Below are 17941 nucleotides of genomic sequence, written 5' to 3'. Positions count from 1 at the left end.
AGGTTTTGGGAATGAATGAATCCTGCCTGACACAGGGACTGAGCCACTGACAAAGCCAGGCTGATAACGCGGGCCTGTGAGGCCAGGAACCTCTCAAAATTTTACTGCCAAGGGTTTTGTTTGTTTGTTTGTTTGTTTGAAGAGCCCCTTGGTTAAATCTGAACAATTTTTTTTATATCTCTCCATCTCTGTTTTGCCTTATGGGATAAATACCTATTCTCACACACTCTCCATTGGCCTCAGCGTCTCCCCTCTCTGTGGATTATTCAGAACATGTACTATACCATCCAAGCCAGGCAGGAGATTCTGCACATAATGGGCCCTGAGTAAAAGTGTACTGAGGGGCACTTAGAGGTGTTTGCTTTCAGAGGAAGAGAAGACGCTTTTACTACTTTGTTTTAATCACACTTAACAACTCAGGACATTTGACTCTTTTGACTGGGAAGGGACATTATCGGGCTTCTTAGATAGTTTTTGTTGGCTGGCTGGCTGATTCTGTTGTCCGTGCGTCCTACGTACCAAGAGCCTCTTCCAGGGCCCTGCATGCCCACAGCAGGCCTGCAGGGGTCCTCAGACTCTCTCTGAAGCACTGCACCAAGCTTGTCCTCTTTAGCGAACACTATCTTTTATTTAAACAGAAACAGTAGCCACCAATCTTGTTACATAACATACCAATATCCTAGGGTATTAAACTAATGTAGTATCTACTGTTGGGGAGTGGTAATCTGTCAACACAAATAATCACTGGGAGAATATTGCCGAAACATTCAAACAGGTTTGACTTTCTGGGCCTACTTAGAATTTTGGAGCTGGAGGGGACTTTAGAAATCTTCCTATTTCATTCTTCCTTTTATTTACTTATTTGTTTTTTTGTTTGTTTTTTAAAGATACTATTTATTATGAGAAGGAGAGAGGAATGGAGGGAGAAAGAGAGGGAGAGAAACATCCAATCAGTTGCCTCTCGCACACCATAACTAGGGACAAAGCCTGCAACCCAGGCACATGCCCTGACTGGGAATCCAACCAGTGATCTTTCGGGTTTTCTGGAAGATGCCTAGCCCACTGAGTCACACCAGTCAGGAGCAATCTTCCTTTTAAACTGTGAAAACCAGGCCCAGAGAGACAAAGACATTTGCCCAAGAGGCAGACCAAAGGCTTGAAATCAAGCTCTTGATTATCTAAAGAATCCAGCACACATTCTTAGGTTAAGGATTAAAGTGTTAAACCTTTCTTGTTCGTAATTCTTATCTCAAAAGCCTTTTCTTTTTCAGTTTTAGACTTCTGAAGTTTGTCAGTTGCAAACAGTGACACAGCGCTCCTGCTTTTACTGAAACCGCAAATCTGAAACTGATACATATGTACAGTACTGACGTGTTTGAGATAGTTTTGTTGTTTTTACTAAGTGGATTCACACTCAATCATGCAACGTATATGAATTGAATACAATTTGAATGTAATGTATGTTAAATGAATCAAATATATTTTAGAGATAGCTGGGTGGAGTTAGGGGTGAAGTTTGAGCCAGGGGGCGGGGGGCGGGGGGCTGTTTGTGATCCACCCCAATACCGTTCTCATTTCTGGTCTCTGAGGAATTGCAGGAACCACAGTGGCCAAGTGAAAAGGCTGGGCTGCTCTCTTCCCCTGACCCCTGCCAGCATTCTTTTCCAAACTGACCTGTTTTCCTGCTGGGAGACTGCCCCACTCCACCCACCTGGTGCCTCCCTGAGTTTCCTGACTGCCCTGGCTTTTTAACCTTCTGTTCCTTGAAAAGCACCACCCCACTGACCCAGAGCGTGGGCTTCTCTCCTCTGGTCATTGACCAACCTGCTCTCTTGGGGTTACCATCCCCATTTCCCTCTAAAAGCCTTGGAAAATCAGTAGCAACAGGGGGCTGAGCGCCGTCCAGTCCCCCTAAAGCGTCTTTCCTGCGTTTAGTCGCCGAAACTACCAGCCGAGCAGAGAGAAGAGAGAAAATGCCTTGCTTCTGGGTAGGGCCTGGTCGGGCCGGGTGGGGCTGGTGCTTATTAAATGCACCGACCGCCCCGGGAACTGGCGACCTCAGGTAGCTCAGGCTCCGGGTTAGGGACGGCTAAGGTATAAGGAGAGAGTTACTATCTCGGACCTGTAAGCCGAAGCACCATAAACCTCCCTGCTCCCTACCCCAGGTGCTGGGAATCCCAGTCTGGACCTGGGACAAATCCCAAACCCGAAAAAACGAAAAACGGTCTCTTCCCATGCGCTAAGAGCCCGCCCATGCTCATCGCCCTTTCTTTCTCCCGGTGCCTCGAGCCAGTAGCCTTGTTTAGCCAGGCTCCCCTGGCCGAGCCTCCCGGGGCCAGACCCGTCCCTCCAGCACTCCCCGCACCCAAGCCCCGCCAGGCCAGAGGGTGGGGGGTGGGAGGTAGGGGAAGCGGGGGGCGGAGTTCCGTCCTTCGCTGATTGGCTCGGGGTGGGTGGCTGCGGCCGTGCGGAGCCAACCCGCGGCGTGTTGCTATGTGCTGAGCGGAGGGGATAGGCGCGGGGGCGCGTCCGTCACAGGGCAGCCCCCGGCCCCGACCGGGAGGGATGCGGAGTGGCGGCGGCGGCAGTGGCGGAGACTGTGGCTTTAAGAGAGCGCCCGGAGCCCGGGATTCAGCCGGGCGGTCCTTTGCTGCGGCGCATCCCCGCGGAGCCAAGCCCAGCGCTGGCCAGACGGGGCAGCCTGCTGCCGGGTAAGCAAACTCAGAGCGTTGCACGGGCCGGGCGCGCAAGGCATGGTGCACACTGTCAGGGCGAACGCTGAGCACCCAGAACTGGGATCTCGCCCCATGGCTCCTCCGGCCTGACCCTGCTGAGCGCGGTGCCCTCTGTCCAGCACCGCCAAAGCGGGATCCGGCGTGGGGTCTCCGTGGGGGCCGCGGGCGCAGGGGGCGGGGAGCGAGCCTCCGGGCCACGTGACCGGTTTGTTTACAAACAGTGCCGCCCAGGAGGCAGCCCGCGATGGGAGCCGAGGTGGCGCGGGGTCCTCAGGTCCCCGTTCGGGACCTGTTCGAGGAACTGGGCAAGTCTGGGGTGCGCGATTTGGCGGAGGGGACCTGGAGACCTGGTCACTGCTTCTTCCTTAATATAGTTCTGTGGGTTCAGACTCCATGGGGGCCCGGGTGGGGGCTTCGGATGTTTTCTGTCTCGGGTGACGCTGGCTGTTTGCTGGAGACATCGGGTCCTGGAGCGCCGCCCTTGGGGCCCCCGCCTATGGAGGACTGGCAGCCCTCGAAACTCCTGGGAGCGCTCGGCCGGCCGCGGGCCGATGTGACCGCAGTCGAGTTCCTGCCTGGCTGCTGCTTCCCGGCGCCTCCCCAGTGTTCTTGCCAAGGGGGTGGGCGCGAGTTCGCTACCGTCCGACGGAATGTAGGGCCCGTGCGGTGAGTACTTCCCAGGAACTGGCGCTGAGGGGCAGCCCCGGCCTCCTCCCCGCTTCAAGTTTACCCTCGGTGGCCACTGACCTCTTCTGGGTGTCTACCCAAGTGGTGGCTTTTCTCCCGTTGGGGGCTGGGGGGCAACCACCTGTTCTTTTGGACCCACCCCAGGAGACTGCTACCTCCGACTTCACTCTCAGTTTACAACTGCTTAAAAAGCCCAGCGAGTGAGAGTGCTCCGTTCTCCTCAGTTCTGCGTGTAACTGACCCACAGTGCCACTGCTGTGAAAGGCACATGGAACTGCTTCTGGGTTTTGCTGGGGTTTTTGCTTTCTGGCTTCCTGGTTGATTTGCTCGCCTGAAGTCGAGATTGTTTTTAGTGACTCTTGCTTCTTATGAGCCTAAAGGTGAACAAGATAGCTAGCTATGCATCCTTTTTCCTTGCTTTTTCTTCCTTTTTTCTCTTTCTGGCCCAACAAGATGTGAAAGACAGGGCTCCTTGTCGTAGAGCACTGGGCAGGAAGAGAAGTTGCTACCCTGCACCTCACAGAACATTAGTGGTGCAAGGGAGCTAGCAGGATTGAGAGTTTAAGCAGTTGCCCATGGTAAGCATGTCGCTGGCTTGGGATGGGGCTTGACCTCACAAGCTTGATTCTCTACAGTGCTCTTGGTTCTGAGAACTTGGCCTTGTGATCAGTGGGATTGGATTCAACCTTACCTGGCTTTCCTTTGGCCTAGTCACTGCCACAGGACTGCAAATGCGGGCTACATCTGAATGTGAGCTCTGTCCATTCCTTCTCTCATCGACTTAGCGCTTAATACTGAGGCTGAGTCTTGCCCTGGTGAGGGATATTTTAGTTCTTCTGAACCGTGATATACGTGGCTACAAGTTGTGTTTTTTTTTAAATCAAGAAACAGGTCCAGCCTAAAGAGTTGTACAGACCTCCTTTTGACACCGTCCCTTGTCCCCAGCTCCATGATAAGGGTGTCAGGTAGGAGCAGAAGGGGGTCTTGGGCTCATCCCTGTCCTTCGTTTGGTTTTGCCTTATCAGTTTAGGATTAAAAACAGGATTTCTGGGATCTGCCTCGATATCTTGTGCTTGCACTAAAGTCATGAAGCTTGGAGTTAGTGGTGGGAAATAGAAAAGTAAACACCATGCACAAGAATACTGTTTTCCTTCTTCCCTCTAGGAGAGTGGTTTGCAAACTTTGAGTGGGATCCACAGTAAGGAATACAATTTACATTGCTGCACAGAGGTTCACAGCTGCAATAAGCTCCAGGAAACAATTACCCATGTTACCTGCAGTGTGCTCTGTTTATATTTTTTGTCTATTTAATTAAAAGAAATAACAACTGCTGGTCAAGACCCATTAACTTCTTGACCAAATGGCTCGTGGCCCACAGTTTAAGAAACATTGCTCTAGGGCCGAGGCCCTTGAACTTAATATGTGTAAAGATGACCTTGGTAGTATTTAAAAATGCAGTTTGTTAATCCACTTTGGAGATGTTTATTCTCAGTGGGGCACATTTTTAATAAGTGGGCCATGAGATTGTGATGCAGGTAGTTGATACAAAACCCTGACCTAGTGGGAATTGTGGGCAGTGACCAATGAAAGGCATTAACTTGGATATGAAGTGGGCTCAGCCTTACTCAGGTATGTGACCCACAGTATGCAAGCCCTAGATCACTCATCTGCCAGTCACAGTAGCCTAGGCTTTGAAAAGGGTAAAGCTCTAGTGTTGTTTGCTTTCAGCTGTCACAAAACTTGGCCAGAAGAGATAGAAGCCCCTTCCCTCCTAGCACCACCGCTCTACCCCATCCCATCTGAGGGCTGCTGTTCACTGTTTTGTGCCTCTGGGTGTTTTCAGATGTGAGGGGTTGGGCTCACAGATTATATGACATCACTGTTTTAATTATTGTAATGGTTGTGAGTTAGCAACAAATGGCCAGTAGAAGTTGCTTTTGTTTAATATCTGTGTATTCCAGGCTGTAAAGTCTCGGGGAAGGGCAGGCTGATTTTATTTCTGTTTTGGAGGGGGTGATGGTGGTGATGGGGGGATGTCAAAGGCTTGTCTGTCAGCAGTTGTTAATAAGAGACACAAGTCCCCTACCTCCTTGCCTACCTCAGCCCTGGTTCTTTTTCCCCGGGGTGACTGCTTGGCTCCTGTCTGCATGTGGGTCTTGTATGTCGTCCAGTGTCTGATGCTGTTATCTCTCTCTCCATCTTCACGCACAAACGTACACAGATCCGATGCATTCACACGTTGGATGCCTCCCTCTTAGTTAGTGTGGCCATACATGTTGGTAAAAGAAATTTCCTCGAATTAAAGCTGCAATTCAGCTTCAAAAAGAACTCTAAATTATCCAAGTTCAAATAATTCAGCTATGGTCCTTTCTGCCAAGGGTATGCCTTATATGGGGTTACTAACTGTAGGACTGTTGAAATTAACTTGAATAGTGCTCAGTTCTGGTCCAGCAGCTGTCATTGAGAATGTTTCATTTTGAGCGTATGCAAAAAAGAAAGCAGCAAGAGGATGGCAACGGGTAGGGTGTCCTAGGATAGGAAAAGCGGAGGGGAGAGATGTTCAGGTGCGATTCCAATGGAGGATCAGAATCAGTTTCCTTTGTATGTGATCTTCGCATTTCCCTAGGTTCTGTGGACCAGAGCCCTGGGTGCTCTGACAATTGCATTTCCTTAGCATGAAGGGGTACTAAGTCCTGGAAAAAGAAGCATCTTTTTGAACTTTAGCCTTCAGGGATGGAAAGCCAGGGCCTGCAGGATGAAGACATTTTATTAGAGTTGAAAGTTTTCAATGATACTATCCTTAACAAAACAAAAGGTGACAGTACTTTACTTTTTCTTAAAAATTAAATTAAATTATTTTTTACATTAACTTTTAGTTTCCTTATGTCCCCCTTCCCCCCAGCAGGTTCTTGACTTTCATCCTGAAGGACCAAACCTACCTGAATTTCCCTGGGAGCTGTGAATATAGCCCTGGAGGCTGTAGAAGTAAATTGAATCATGCTACTCCCCTATTTAAAACTTTCCAGTGGCTTCCCATTGTCCTTCCGTCATAATCCAGCTCCTCTCCCCCAAGGCCCTCTCCCCTCCCCTTACGTTCCCTGCCTTAGCTCCTACTGGTCTTGCCTGGTTCTTCTGCTCAGTCTGACCCACTTACACCGGTCTTCCTAAGGTTTCAAACACATGGAAGGTTTGTTTTTGTCATTGGGCCTTTACTACTGATAGACCCTCTTTCCAGAATTTCTTTTTTAAAAAAAGATCTTATTTATTTATTTTTAGAAAGAGGGGAAGGGAGGGACACAAAGAGGGAAAGAAACATTCATAGGTTGCCTATTGCACACCCCCAACTGGGGACCTGGCCAGCAACCCAGGAATGTTCCTTGTCTGGGATTCGAACCAGTGACCTTTTGGTTCACAGGCGGGCACTCAATCCACTGAGCCACACCAGCCAGGGTCAGAATGCCTTTTTCCCAAAGTTTTGCATGATTGGCTTCTCTCACTTGGGTCTCAGAGAGCCCCTCCCTGACCAGTTTACCTAGAAGAGCACCTCCCCTCCCTGCCCTTTAGCCTCTCTTAATCCCCTTAACTTAACTTTTTTCAAAGAACTTTAATACCATCTGGAAATACATTGTCTACTTGAATGGCTGGATTGGAAGCTTGAGAGTATCTCTGTCTTGCTCACTGCTGACACACCTGGCAGGGAGTAGCACTGGATAAAATATCTGCTTTTGGAGTAAATGAATGAATGGCTTAAGAGCCAGGGTTGAGTTTCTAAGAGGAGAAAATAATGCTTTATTTTCAAGAGAAGAAGAGCAAAAGCATTTTTCTCTCCTTTTTCCTGGAGTGGGGTAGTGTTCGCTTGGAATCACTTTCTTTTGGGATTTCTGCTTTTCACAATATTTTTCATCCTTTTATTCTTTTTATAGGTCACCAGAGTCTCTAAAAACGTCATTGTTATTTTGTTGTTGTTAATGAATGACTTTTTCCTCCTCCAGTGGCCTTATTGTAGGCCTCACTCTTCTGACAAACAAGCATTTCTACCAGTGATCACATTTCATTAATACTAGGAGGCACTATAAGTAGGGTTAAGAGCTTGGGCTTTGGAAGCAGAAAGAACTGGATAATTAGCTCTGTGATCTTGGGCAATTTGCTAAAATTCTCTAAATCTCTGTTCCTTGTTTATAAAAGGGAATGGTAGCAGTTACTATCACACAGGCTTGATGGGAGGATTAAATGAGAGAATGCCCGGAAACCAGGCACGGAGCCTGGCGCAGAAGCGCTGGGTGTTATAGCTGTTAGTGACACACTGAGGGTAATAGCTGGGTCCTCCCTCTCCTTGTCGAGCGGGAATTCCCAATGTGTTGATCTGGGAATAGGCCCTAAGAGGTGAAAACTACCAAATCGTCGATGTAAGAAATGTGCAACCCTGTAGGAGACCTCTGTAAGACTTTATTTGAGCCAATGTAAGGGAGATTACGTGAAGGTGGGAGGAAGCAAGGCTGGGATTGGATTACAGGTAGTTAACAAGATTATGTGCCCTGTTGAGGGTGGTTATTTCAAAGGTATGTTAACCCAGATGCTCAAGAACAATGGTCGAGGCTTGCTTAAGGCGAAGATAAAACCTTTTACTAAAAATGTTTTCTGTCTGGGGTGTGACTACCCACCATGACCTGTTAGGAATTTATGATGAGATCACCCTGTGAGGTTACTTTCCGGGAGAGCCCCTTTTTCATCCACAAAATCTCAGATTAGTGTAGTAAGTGAAGATTAAAGGTGTCACTTGGATCTATCAGAACTGGAATGGAATTCAGAAATGCACAACTTCTAAATTAATACCCACATGGAAGAAGTAATATTTGTAGGAGTTTTTGAAAGGAAATGTTGTCTACTTGTTCCTCTGGCCATTCTTAGTTTTATCCTGGATTAAGGTGGGGCGACTGAAAGCTGTTTACCCGGCCACCTCTCTCAGCCACCACGGAACTGTTTTCACTCTGTTGAGGTGTCCTGTATTTTGCGTTCATGGAGGGGCACTGAGTAGCTGTATAGAACATGATACTGCGTATCGTATGAGGGATTATGCTGTTGAAAGCTTAAAACTGCAACTTAATGTCCCCTTTAAAAAGGTAATTGGAGAAATTCCTTTCAGAATCAAGTTCCAGGAAAAGCTTTGCCTCTTCTGAGGAACTGGACAATTGGAAATTTGTAACTGAACTGATCATGTTGCTCTTTTTGCTTCGGCTGCCAGGAAGCACAACGCCAAATTTGTGGCTTGAATGTAGTCAGTGTAGCCCTGCATCCTGACTTTTTCTGGCATTATCCTTGCAATCTTTACTTTCTCTAATTTCAAGTTAGTGATTTATAACTTTCTATTATGTAAATGCTGAATTTGGCATTAAAATCTATTTTAGGTGTTACGTTGTAGAGATATAAACATTGAGTCTCAAATAGGAAAAAAAAAAAAAAAAAAGACTTAAGATACTAATTAGGGCAAAGCACAGACTATAGTCCATACCCCAGGGCTCTTTCTACTCCTCTACATTCTGGAAAAACACCAACTCCTGACCAAAACCCCAAATAATCCATAATGTCTCAATACCGGGCAGAGCCACCTTCTCTCTGTGCTGGGGCCAAGGAGCCAGTCAGGTGCCAGCTCGCCACCCACATCCCTGGTCCCCGGCTGAGTCAGCAGTGCTGCGCTGTCCTGTCTCCTGAGCAGCCCTCCCCTGTGGTCTTGGGAATGTGGTGTGTCCAGACTTAGTGGCTTTGATCTGAAACTAGATTGCCAGCTCAGAACGACAATGCCTCTGGGATCCAGGAAGGCAGGCAGGCAGGTGGGGGATGGGTGCCGCCGAGGCTCAGATAGGGGCTTCTGGGTGTGAACAGCAGCCCAGTTTGGTTGGACAGAAGAAAGTGGCTTTATTTGATCTGATATGAAATTTAGTTATAGGAAGTACTGATTTTGTTTTGTTTTCCCATGGTGCTCTGGCTGGGAGCACCTGGGGCAGGAGAGCGTAGGCTTGGAACACATCCTGCCTGAGTCAGGAAAATTCTGATTTCTATTTTGTGCAGATTAGAGGAACCTCTGGCCTGGAGCAGAAATTCAACCTTGGATTTTGTTTTCTTTTTCTGAGGGATAATTATTCAGCAGATAATAAGACCTTTGGGAGATAAGGCTGAGTTAAGGTATGGCCCCTATTCCTAAGTGCAGTTAAGGCATATGTATTAAGTTACTAACCAGAGTAAAAGGCAGAGTTTAAAGTCACCCCAGAGCTACAGAAAGACGGGTAGACATTTTGAAGATGAGGCTGTGAAAATGAAGAGGGTTTAAACACGTAGCCACACTCCAGGGGGAACAAGGTGTGCAGAGCCGCAGAGGCCTGAACATAAGAGGCAGTGTATGAGCCCTGGCTGGTGTGCTCAGTGGATTGAGCGCCAACCTGCAAACCAAAGGGTCCATTCCCAGTCAGAGCACATGCTTGGTTTGCGGGTCAGGGTCCCCAATTGGGGGTGCCTGAGAGGCAACCACACATCGATGTTTCTCTCCTTTCTCCCCCCCTTCCCCTATCTCTAAAAATAAATAAATCTTAAAAAAAAAAAAAAGAGGCAGTGTGTGAGGAATGCTCAGGAGGCACATGAGATGTGGGAAGAGAATACTAGGATATCGCTACAGAACTCCTAGCCCAACCAAGGTGGACACAATCTGCATGTTCAGGATGGGGAATCTAACAAAAGGAGGCATTCAATAATCACAAGAAATATTTCCTAGGTTGTTTTCTAATGCAGTCCGTCCCACACGTGTCTGAGGTCTGGAAATCACCGAGGTAAGGGACTTGATCTCCCTGGCAGCAGCCAGCCACCTAATATCTTGGACCTTTGTCCCCCTTCCACCTTGGTCTCTATTTTTGCCATTTCCTTTTCTCTCCTTTTGTTTGTATGGCTCCTGTGTGTGTGATCCATTATATTTACCTCCCTTTTATCTTTTACCTCTTTGGTCCCTGTCTGTTGCGGATCCCTCCCTAAATTGACTGCCAGATGGACCGTAAGGTAGAAATGAATTCTCTTTCAGTAGGGGCTATATTAATGGTATAAACACATATGATGTAAACAAAAATAGGAGTTTTGTTTTGCTTATGTAGATTTTTAATTTGTTTCCTTTAGGATTTGAGGGGGGTGGAAAGTATCCCCATACATGACTGCAGCCTTAACGCCAAGTATCCCATTAGCATTAGCAGGAAGACAGTGAAGTGAACACTAGGGTGTTCTTGTGCCTAGTCTGCTGATGCCCCTTCTGGTTCGGGTTGTTCCCTCCCCTCGTTTGTCTTCTCAGGTTTCTGCAATTAAAAGTCGTAGCTTTGAGCCAACCCTGAGAGTCTGAAGATGTTTTAAGAGAACTTAACATCTTTGTTTTGCATTATAATTACCTGACTTGGACTCTCCCTCTGGGAGGTGTTCTGCTTCCTGCTTGAGAAGGCTCAAGGACCTAGGATGCACAAGTCAGACCTGGCTCTGGCTTGTCTTAGTTGAAGAATCCATGGTGGGTGGGAGGGTGGGGTCCCAGGATGCAAATAAGAATTCTGAAACAGGTCATCATAATAATGTCTGCCTCCCTGAGTTGTCGTGAGGATTAATTGAGATAATGCGTATCAAGTACCTGTTCCTCTTGGGCCCATAATAGGAAATTAATAAATTGGAGTCCTGGAGGCTTACTGACTGTTCCTGCAGGGCCTTAGGTGATTCCTCCCTGCCTGCCTCCCTCCCTCATTTCCGACCAAGGTTTTTCTGAGCTCTTAACTGCCAGCCAGACTTTGGGCTAGGTCTGAGCAATGATTAACCACTCCTGGTCTCTGGCCACGGCTGGCTCTGTCTAGCGGGGAGACTGACCCATAAACAACCAGCTTTGTGGAGGTTTCTCAAACTCTATGAAAAAGCTACACCGGCAGTGTGCATGTCTCCCCGTGGTGTACCAGGTTGGAATGGAAAAGAGGCTGTAATTCGTCACAGAAGGAATCCAGAAATTTGCTCTAGAGCAGTCTCTCTCTCCCACCCTCCTCTGTTTCCTCTCCTTCAAGAAATTACAACACCAAGTGACACTTGAAGAATTCTTAGGACCAAATACATCCCTCTGTCCAGGTGAAGGCGGAGACTTCAGGCATACAGTCATTCTTTTGAAAGTACTCTACTTTTTCCTTCTCCTGAGTTTTAAGTTTAATTTCCAAATTCCAGTTGCGGAAAGGCAGGGAGCCCAGCCACAGAGTCTGGAGTTTTGGATTTATGTGCGTTGGGAGATGAAAGTGGGGAAGTCTAAGGCATGCTGACAGCTGAGCAATGACCTTGTATTGGCAGATTGGGATGCACAGTTTGTAAATAATTGGGGCCCCAGCTGTGCCCTGGGGGAGCAGCCGTGAGAAATCAAGGTCACATAGTGCCCATAGTCCAAAGGACATTCACTTGTTTAGTAAATAATATTTGAGTTTGTGAGACAGATGACAATCAAATCATTACCTCAGTAAAAACAAAGCTACAACTGTGTGCAGTGCTGTGCACATGGAACAGGGGACCTGACTCAGTGGGGGTTGGAGGAAGCTAAGGGGAGGGGGGTCCCTGGGAAAGTAGCTGCTCAAGATTGGCCACATCCCTTACCCTGTTTTCCAAGACATTGTTTCCAAGATTGGTCTTCCAAATGGTTATTTTACATTATAGTTCAAAGATAGCTGTGTCTGGGGCAGAGGAATGGATCTGACCCCTCTCTGGGCCCCCAGATGGTGGGGAAAATGTATTCCTTTTGGTGCGGCCAGGATTATTGTCTCTGAGCATGGCCAGGTACAAACACAGGACTGATGCTGAGGGCGGCGGCCTCTGGGGGATGGAAGCAAAGGGCAGTCTGTCTTCTTTCACGCGTGGAGCAGAGGCAGCATTCAGGGAGCCCTTTCCTTCTTGGCCTGAACCAAGCCTGGCACTTCATTCCTCTCTAGCTCAGTTGTTGAGTGCAGCAGCTCAGCCTGCTCTAGGAGGAAGGTTCCTGGGTTGGCAGCCTGAGGGTTTCTCTGGGGGTCCAGGAGTCGGTGCCAGCCTGGGGAGCATCTGTGGGGAAGCCCTCCGAGGTGAGGCATAGAGGTGCTGTGAACAGCCAGAGGAGGCAGAAGGGGAAGAGTTTCTGCTGTCAGACAACAGCCAGGTCAGGCCAGTGGAGGGAGGTTCGTGTCTGTGGCTTATCGGAGACGCGGCTCCACAGTGCTGAGGTTTAGACACCTGCCAGCCTGAGTGAGTCGATGTCACAGGAGTTTGCTGCCTTTTTAACTTTGCGGAGCATAAATGGTGTGTGAATCCCATGTCATGTCCAGAATTAGATATTTTAAATGTCCTGGATAGTGGCAAAGTAAGTAAGGAGATTTTTAAAATATCAGCCTTAACCTTGTCCAGGTAGCTCACTTGGTTAGGGCATCATCCAGATAAAGCTAAGGTTGTGAGTTTGATCCCCAGTCAGGGCACATATGAGAATCAGCCAATGAATACATCAATAAGTAGAACAACAAATTGATGTTTCTCTCTTTCTCAAGTCAATCAATAAAAAATATATCAGCATTATAGGGCCACACAGTTTCAGTGATGGTCATTCATTTTACTAAGTTAACACTTATCAAGACTCTCCATTGTTCTGAACACCAGGAGTCCTGGGGATACCGCAAAAGGGGCGGTAAATACTAGACTTGTGACTTCAGTAAGTTCCCAGTCTGCTGGAGAGGCAGACACGTGAAAGTGTGATGATAAAGGCCATTCCTTTCCTGCTTGCTGGGGAAAGAAGGCCACCAGCTCTGCTTACGGTCTCATTGGAGCTGCACATGAGGGATGAGCAGGCATTCGCCAGCAGAGATCTGTCGATTAAGGTGTAGGAGGAAGGCTGAGAATAGACAGGGCGCGAGCTTGGTCTGCTGGGAAAACAGGTTTGGAGAGAGGTGGGAACGTGATGAGATGAGCCACCAGGTCCTTGGTGCCACCTGAGGTGTTGGGCTTTGTCCTACATGTAGGCTGCTAGGAAACCACTTGGAGGTTTTGAAACTTGAGACAGATGTGATCAGATTGTGCCGTATAAATAGAACCCTAGGGAGGGCTGGAGAGGTGAGCGCTGAGTCAGGGAGTCCAGTTAGGAAGCGATCACAGCAGTTGAGGGTGAGAGAGAGGATAGGGTTTGCAGGGTGTCGCGGCCGGGACTGTGAGGCCCTGTGTAGGGGGCAGTGAAGTGTGACAGAGGAGGAGAGGATAGAAAGTGCTTTCTGCTTGGGCAGCTGGGCCTCCAGGAGGGAGGACGGAATCGGGGTGAAGCTGATGGGGGCCGGGGGGAAGGGGAAGGACAGTTTTGGCTTTGGATGCGTTTCACTGAAGTGCCATCCTTGGAGCCAGACGGAGGCAAGCCTTTGGAGAGGGATCCAGGTTTCAGGAGCAGGAGGCAGAGGTTGGGAAGACTGGAAGGTGTGGATGAGGATGCGGTCGGTCGGGAGGCACACAGGGAGCGGCCCGGAGGAGGAGCGGGGTGGAGGAAGAGCAGCCAGCGAGACCCAGGCTGTCAGGGGGATGGGAAAGGTGGGAAAGGGAGAGTTTCAGGGAAGAGCAGCCCACGAGAGAGCTGGATGCCGCACCAGGGCCAGTCGTGTTAGCCTTCAGAGTGCTAGTGTTTGGATGTGGCATGTGGAGGCTGCCCGTATTTTGTTACTCAAAAGCCTGGTTGTGATAAATGATATTCATGGAGCATTGCCAGACGGCTGTGTAGCTCTTCCATTCCTCCAGAGAATCTGCATTGCTGGGCCCAGCCAGACCATCAGGAAGCCCTGCTCTTGGGCCGCCCTCACTTGACCTGGTGTAGAATCCTTGTTACTGCATTGCCCTTTGGTGTTTGTTGTGCTGTGTGTTTTCAGGAGACACAGTCTTGTCAGAGGTTACACAGTAGGAACTTCTGGAATGGGCTGGGGAGCTCGTCCACTGAGTTGCTCATTGCCTCCTACGACCCCCGTAGGAGAATGTCTCTCAGAAGTTGTGAACAGCCAAGAGTCTTTTTATTTTGTAGGAAATATAAACCATGTAACTGCTATTTCCTCTTTTGCCTTGGTTACTGGGGAGCTCAAAGCCAAATGTGCAATTGAAACTCAGTAAATATTTAGCAACTTGACAGCATGCATTTCTATGTCCTAAGTCCTCTTTTTTCTTTTATTTCTCCTACCCTAATTTCTTAAACTATTTTAATAGGATTGTATTGTTTATATTTTTGTAAGCTACTTTAAATCTTTTTGGGAGCTGGGAGTTGTGTAAGAGAGAAAAAAAGAAAGCCATCAAGAACTTTAGGCAAGTGTCCTTGGTAACCTATCTTCAGACAGGTAATCTGGGCTTTTTATTTTTGATTGAAATTGTAGAAACAACCCAAAGAGAGATATGTGATCTCTTCCTAGTCAGCTAGCAACAGCTATTTCTATCTAATATCTAGTAAATGGCATGCAAGTTGCAGGATTTTCAAGGGAACTGCCTTTTCTCTCTGCAGATGTTCAAACAGATGCAAGCCTCAGTGGGGGCCTCCCCAGGCAAGGTGCCGAACTAAGGGCCATGTGGTAAATACATTGCCGTGGTCACAGATGTTGCAAAGACACAGTCCAGCAGCCCTCTCTGAGTGGACCCTGAGACTGGCGTGTTCTGTGACTTCCTGAAATCTGTGTAACAGAACGAAGGTTGGTGGATGGATGCTCTGCTCTGGGGGCAGGATTCAGCTGGCGGAGACATCGTTACAACACGGAATCAGGACTTGAAAAGCTGAAGGAATCCTAGAGATCATAATCCCCCTGAAACCAAGACTAGGCCCTGTATCCAGGAGAGAGGTGAATGGTTGGTTTTGTTTATGAAGAGAGTGGTTTCTTCACTGTCCAAGCTGGTCTTGATTATCCGCTGGATGGATATGAAGTGCCACCTGGGCCAAAGGCTCTAAGTGGGTAACTATGAACACGGTGAATGATTTTCCTGCATGTGTTGTACAGCAGCTTCATGGCGGTTTTAACAGGAGCCTTTCAGTCACATTCTCACTGGTATTGACAGTTCCATCCTGGGATTAGTAGAGTCAGTGCAGACCGCAGAGGTAGCTTCTCTGCACTAAGTGATGGAGTGGTCTGCTGTTTGGAATGACATAGCAATAATATCAGATCCCCAGCTAAGCCACAAAAACCTCCTTCAACCACAGTGTACCTTTAAGTGGATTAATTTCGGTCCTAACCCCATAACCACCATGACTCAACCTCAGAGACAGGAACACTGCTCCGTTTGGGTTTTGTGAACAAACAGCCCCTGTGCTTTTTCATGCTTGCTGGTAAGGATGATCACAGCTTATCAAGGTTATTGAGTACTAACCACGTGCCAGGTGCTGTGGGGAACGCTTCCCTTGGATTATGTCACTTGATTCTTTTGTCTTCTCCATGAGGCAGGCTCTGTTGTTACTCCCTTTGGGGTAACTTGCCTAACGGTGGTGCAGCAAGTGAGAAGAACCAAGACTGAATCCCAGTCCGCCTGCTTTAGATCCTGGACTCACCAGTGGGCTACACGCCCCACCCCCCCAACCCCCCTTATTTGGCAGCCCAGGGAGGCTGGGTCTCTCTGCTCCCTGGCCTGGGTTCGGGATTCTCGTGAGATTAGGAGTGGGCAGGGAGGTCAGTCCTCCTGGGATAAAGGCCTCCCATAGCCAGTGTGTCTCCCAGGTCCAGCAATGGCTGTCTCCTCCCTTTCCACTGCTGTCACCTGTTTGTTGCTTCCAAACAGGGTGTCTCTCTTTCCTCACTGATGGTGGAACAGAACAGGGCCACTCAGTCATGAGCCTACTGCCCTGTCCTTAAAGCCCTCTTCAGGCTCTCTAAGGGTTCCTACCATAAGTAAGGGATGGAAAAGTTGGACAATGGTTAAGCTCTAATCCGACAGCCAGCCAGCCATCTATCTGTCTGTCTGTCTGTCTCTGTCTGTCTCTCTGTCTACCTATCTGTCTGTCTATTTATTTATCTTAGACTTTGAAAATACAAAGAATGGGCATGGATGCCAATGGCAGGTGTTTATTAGACTTAAAAATTTATCTGTAGCCCAGAAGAACCACAGTTCTGGGCATCTCAGCACAGGATCTGAGTGAGGAATGTCAGTGGAGAATAGGGTTTTATGGAGCCTGGGGACCCAGAGTAACTTCTAACTTCATCTCCTATCCCATTCCTTGGGACAAGGGAGGGGCCTCAGTCACGTCTGCTACCCACAGGGGTGGGTGGTCCAGTCTTGTCGGCAGCCCACTGCGAAGCAGAGGGAGGTCCAGTCATGGATGGCCTCTACCATGTGCCCTGTGCTGCTGAGTTCAAGGGCTACAAAGATGACGAAAACGTGGTCCCTGCTCTTGGAGCTTACCTCGAGTAGAGGAAACAGAGGCAGGAAAGGTCATTTCAGCTTCCGTAGGGTTAGTGTTAGAGGTGACATTTCAGCTCAGTCTTAATGGACCAGAAAGGGCCTGGTGAACGGTGGTGGGAAGGGTGTGTCAGGCTGAGGAATGGCATCAATGAAACTTGCAAGGGCGAGATGCGAGGGTGGTTTATTAGGAGGGGCTACAAAGAGTCGGGCTGCCGACACTTAGGAGGGTTTCTGTCACATGGTTGACCCTTAAGTGTCAGTTCCGTAAGTGGAGCCTAGATGATGAGGTGGTAGAGGTGAGTGAAGCCATTTATAAGTGAGCCTGGTAGGTGGTTGTCAGCGGTAACACACACTTAGGATTTATACTTACTGCCCGGCGCCATGCTAAGTACTTTATATGTATTAACTGAGTTGATCCTCACAAAACTCCTGTGAGGAAGATGTTCCTGTTTCTTGATGAGGAAAGTGAGGTCCAGAGAGGCTGAGTAACTTGTTCAAGATCACACGGCTATTAAATGATAGAACTGGGATTTGAAATACAGACGTCTGGTTCCAGAACCCGTCTTGTCTACGGCCTCGTATTGCCTTTCTGAAGGCCGCAGGAGCGATGGCACGGTCAGGTCTGCGTTTTATTTATTTATTTATTTATTTTTTAAAAACTGTGTGGTTGCCTCTAACTCATGCCCCCCAACTGGGGACCTGACGTGCAACCTAGTAATGTGCCCTGACTGGGAATCGAACCAGCGACACTTCGCTCACAGGCCAATGCTCAATCCACTGAGCCACACCAGCCAGGTGAGGTCTGCGTTTTAAATAGACCAAGTTGGCTGACCCGCGGAGGGTGGGTCTGAGGGGAAAGGAGGCTTACAGGCCCGCCAGGGCGGTGTGCCAGCGCTGCGTATGTCCGCTCAACATCATCTCACCTAATCCTCTCAACCCAGGTAGCTTGGTAGTATTAGAGTTGAGGAAGCTGAGGGTCAGAGTGGTTGAGTAACCTGCCAAAAATCGCTCGGCGAGAAAGGACAAGCATGGGTTTGATTCCAGAGCCCACTTCTTTTCCAGGCAGTCTCTGCCTGCCCTCTCCCAAAGCACCCCCCAGAAACGACAGCACCCCT

The sequence above is a fragment of the Furipterus horrens genome, unplaced genomic scaffold (genome assembly GCF_987537825.1).
Source record: "Furipterus horrens unplaced genomic scaffold, mFurHor1.1.pri manual_scaffold_11, whole genome shotgun sequence".
Taxonomy (NCBI): Eukaryota; Metazoa; Chordata; class Mammalia; order Chiroptera; family Furipteridae; genus Furipterus; species Furipterus horrens.
Note: the sequence above shows the minus strand (reverse complement) of the source record.